General features: G+C 41.5%; 1 non-coding gene across 1 annotated transcript; it reads left to right on the forward strand.

Moving 5' to 3' along the window:
• The first annotated feature begins 3,801 nt into the window (after positions 1 to 3,801).
• Positions 3,802 to 3,908, forward strand: LOC118487025. Its single transcript, XR_004880192.1, has one exon. It is a non-coding gene; the product is annotated as a small nucleolar RNA R71 (small nucleolar RNA).
• Positions 3,909 to 4,258: the final 350 nt, after the last annotated feature.

Genomic DNA, 4,258 nt, shown 5'->3' on the forward strand with positions numbered 1-4,258 from the left:
TTTCACCACGCCCCCGTGCTCGCTGGACACGGCCCCGTGGTGGGAAATGGAAGCTTCTACTGGTTTGTCTTTTCTACTGCTTCCTGGGCACGCCCCCGTGTTCGCTGGACACGGGGCGTGTTCAGACTCTGTTTCTTCTCCTTTGCCTTGGGAGGTGCCGTTGAGGGTCCGGGCAGTCCACTTTTGTTCCTTTTCTTGTATTTTATGGTAGAATTAGTTGTCTTTTTGCTTCTTTTGTGATTTTGAGCTCATTTCATCCTGAAAATACAAAAGGAAGACAAAAACACTCTTTTTCCAACATTAGTACTTAAAAAGGGTTAGTTTTATGCCTTAATTGATGTGATTTATATGTTGCATTTTACACACATCAAATACCCCCACACTTGAACTTTTGCTTGTCCTCAAGCAAAACTCTTTAAATGTGGCTTACACTCCCAAATGGAATAGGTAGAAGAGAAGTTTTTTTTAGCTTGTCCTAGAGTGTCGGGAATCCAAGGTTTTTATAGGTTTTATTTTTATTTATTTACAATCCTATTCGTTATGATTTATTTTGAACGTTTCATAAGATGAATTACTTATTTGGGCATAGCATGCCTTATTAAAATTCCATTTATATACAAGTTCACATACCTCACGGGAGATCACTCAACACTCGGCCGAAGGTGTATATTTTTAGTGAATCACTCGAGAGCGGCACGGAACTCACGTCTTCCATAGGCTTGCCAAGCAATCAATCCCCCTCCTTTTTAACTTTTTACCTTTGTAAATATCAAGAGGACTTTTTGGGTGAAGGCTTGGGTTTAAAGGTGGGTGGTTGGTTAGTGGTTAGTAAAAAGGGCGAAAATCGTAACAAGCGTCGGTTTTCGTGAAGTACCTTGTTTTTAGTGACTTTTTATTTTGAAGTATTTCTCCAAACAAGCTTTTATAGCTTTTGTTTGTTTTTGACTTCATCATTGTTTTTTTTTTTTTTTTTTTTTTTTTTTTTTTGATCGTCACATAAAAAGGTGAGTTTACGAAAAAGCGAACTTGTTACTAAAATAAAAAAAAATAAAAAGGTTTTTGGTGGGTAAAAAGGGTTTTGGGGTAATGAAATGAAAGGTTTAGGCTCAAAGGGGCTATCTAGGGGGATTTTGGGTAGGTAAAAAAAATGAAAAATAATGGTTTTGAAAGGAAAAATGGTTAGTCCTAATGCCTCCATCATTTACTTACTTGGGTTTAAGTTGGTAAGGACCGGGAATGTATCGTCGTGGCAAGTTCTAGATTTGTAAGGACCGAGCGGCTATTCACACAAGAAACGAAAAATGAGCATTTAATCTAAATATGTGTATTTTTGTGCTCAATAAAGGCTCAAAACTCACTTTTGTGGGAATGGGTTTTTAATGTGACCAAGCATATATAATCGAATTTTTAACTAGACTTGTTATACCGTTTCATAATTTTCTTATGTTAGTTCTTTTTTTATCACGACGCTATCGGTTGTAAACTTGTGAAAATATAACCTTTTTAGAACTTGTTATTCCCAACTTAAACTAAGACAAGTAAATAAAAAAAATGAAAAAGTTTTTGAAAAAATTTGGGGTGTTTAGCGGTTCCAATAGAGTTTTGTGTAAGGCTTGTGTTTAGGATTTTGCAAAATTTCAAGGGTTTAAGCATCCCCCCCACACTTAAATTACACATTGTCCTCAATGTGTCCAAAAATAATGTTTTTGGTTGATTAGAATGTATAAAAGTGTGTTAAAAAGCAAAGATTTATGTTACTGGCATTCTGGACACGGCCCCGTGTTGACCGGGCACGGCCCCGTGGTCAAGTGCCAGTAACAAAAATTATAGAATTGAAACAGAATCCTGGACACGGGGGCGTGTCCGCTGAACACGGCCCGTGTCCAGTTACCTGAACTGGGTGATTTTCTGCAGGGGCTCAGCACGGGGCCGTGTTGGTTGGGCACGGCCCGTGTTGAGCCTTCTGTGATGGAGATTTTTGTCGGGTTGCTCTGTTCTTCGTGCATGGTTCCATTTTTCTCGTTCTCTTTTTCATCCATTACCACCATGAGTGTGTTTTATTCTGCAAAAACTAAAAGATTAAACTAAACTAAACTAAGGATAGATCCGCGGAATGCCTCCGTGGTGCGCCACGTTTATAAGGGTCCTTGGCTAGACCCGATTCTCGGTTATATATCTTCTGAGTGGAGTGCCTTGCTTCCCAAGTTACACCGTCGGAGAGCGGCATCCAAGCTTGAATCAATAACCTTCATGTAATTGACTGGGTCGTCGTCCTCTATTTTCTTCCCAACTCCGAACTTCACCTCATCGTCCCCATACCTCAAAGTCAATGTCCCGTCATTCATGTCTACCACTGCTTGTGTTGTGGCAAGGAAGGGTCTCCCTAGGATAAGGGGGACCTCGGTGTCTTCCTCCATGTCGAGTATGACAAAGTCAACTGGATAAACGAATCTGCTTACCCTTACCAAGACATTCTCGATGACACCTTGTGGGAACTTGACTGATCGATCAGCGAGTTGTATGCTTATTTTTGTAGGGCTCGTGGTTCCCAAGCCAAGCCTTTTGAACATCGATGAGGGCATAAGGTTAATGCTAGCCCCTAAGTCGGCCAAGGCATTGCGAACGGGTGATTCCCCTATTGAGCATGGAATCGTGAAACTTCCGGGATCGATTTTCTTTTGGGGTAGTTTATTGAGTACGAGGGCAGAGCATTCTTCGCCTAAATTAACTAATTGCAAATTTTCAATTTTCTTTTTATGTGTAAGGAAGTCCCTCATAAATTTAGAGTATTTGGGCATTTGGGTTAGAACTTCGATAAAAGGAATATTGACATGCAATTGTTTTAACAGACTTTCGAATTTTGCGAACTGCTCATTGGTCTTTTGACGAATTAACCTACCGGGGTACGGAACTCGAGGAGCCTTGGTAGGCTCTGGTGATGGGGGAGAGTTCTTTTCCTGCAGATGTGTTGGCATTGTTTCTTCCGTTGGTGGAGGTACTTCTGCAGGCCCTACGGTGCGGTTTCGTAGTGTGATGAGGTAAACTTGCGCCTTTGGGTTTGTTTCGGTATTGCTAGGTAATGCGCCTTGCGGTCTCTCGGAAAAATTTTGTGCTAGTTGATTTATTTGTTTTTCTATGTTTTGAATGCTAGCTTGTTGATTCCTAAAATTAGATTCTAATTGTAGAAATCTTTCCGAGTTTTTCTTATCAGTGTCAGAGACGAGGCGAGATATAGTATCTTCGAGCCTTTCTCGTCCACCTTGTTGTTGAGTGAAATTTTGTGACTCATTTCTTGATTGCTGAAAGTTTGTTCGTTGGGTTTGTTGGTTACTACTATTGCCGGTTTCCCTCCAACCAAGGTTTGGGTGATTTCGCCATCCTTGGTTGTAAGTTCCCGTTGGAGGACCCGACGGCCTAGGTCTATTATCAATGTAGTTTACCATTTCTTGTTGATCGTCCGTTTCTTTCATGCAACTCCAATTTTCATGTGACCCACCACACCCTTCACAAGCCATAACCGAGACTGTTTTTGTCATTTCTAAATTTTTTATTTTTGAAGAAAGGGCCTCGATTTGGGCTTGTAAAGAGGTGCTTTCGTCGACCTTATGGGCGCCCGGGGCAATAGACATATTTCCCCGGGGAGTGTGCCATTGAAAATTGGTTTGAGCAATTTCCTCAATCTGATTATATATTTCGTGTGGGCGTCGATTACCTAAAAGTCCCCCGGAGCTAGAATCAAGTGTCTGCCTAGTGTGTGGCAACAATCCATTGTAGAAAGTGGATACTTGTTGCCATATTGCGAGGCCGTGATGGGGACACTTGCGTAATAGCTCCTTGAACCTTTCCCAAGTTTCATATAAGGATTCCCCGTCCTCTTGTGAGTATGTATTAATTTCAGCCATTAATTTAGCAGTTTTAGAAGGAGGGAAATACTTATATAGAAACTTTTGGGCTAGTTCATCCCAGGTGTTTACCGATCCAGCTGGGAGGGTGTTGAGCCAAGCTTTTGCTCGGTCTTTTAGTGAGAATGGAAACATACGGAGGCGGATGGCGTCGTTTGATGCTCCATTGATCCGAAAGGTATCACATATTTCTAAGAAATTAGTTATATGTAGATGAGGATCCTCGTCCGCAAGCCCGTGGAAGGTTGCGGAGTTTTGGAGCATTTGTATCAAATGCGGTCGAAGTTCGAAGTTATTGGCTTCGACATTCGGAGCATTGATAGCGGCGCCTAGATTACCTACGGTGGGCCGTAGAT

Source organism: Helianthus annuus, chromosome 14, assembly GCF_002127325.2.
Source record: "Helianthus annuus cultivar XRQ/B chromosome 14, HanXRQr2.0-SUNRISE, whole genome shotgun sequence".
Classification (NCBI taxonomy): Eukaryota; Viridiplantae; Streptophyta; class Magnoliopsida; order Asterales; family Asteraceae; genus Helianthus; species Helianthus annuus.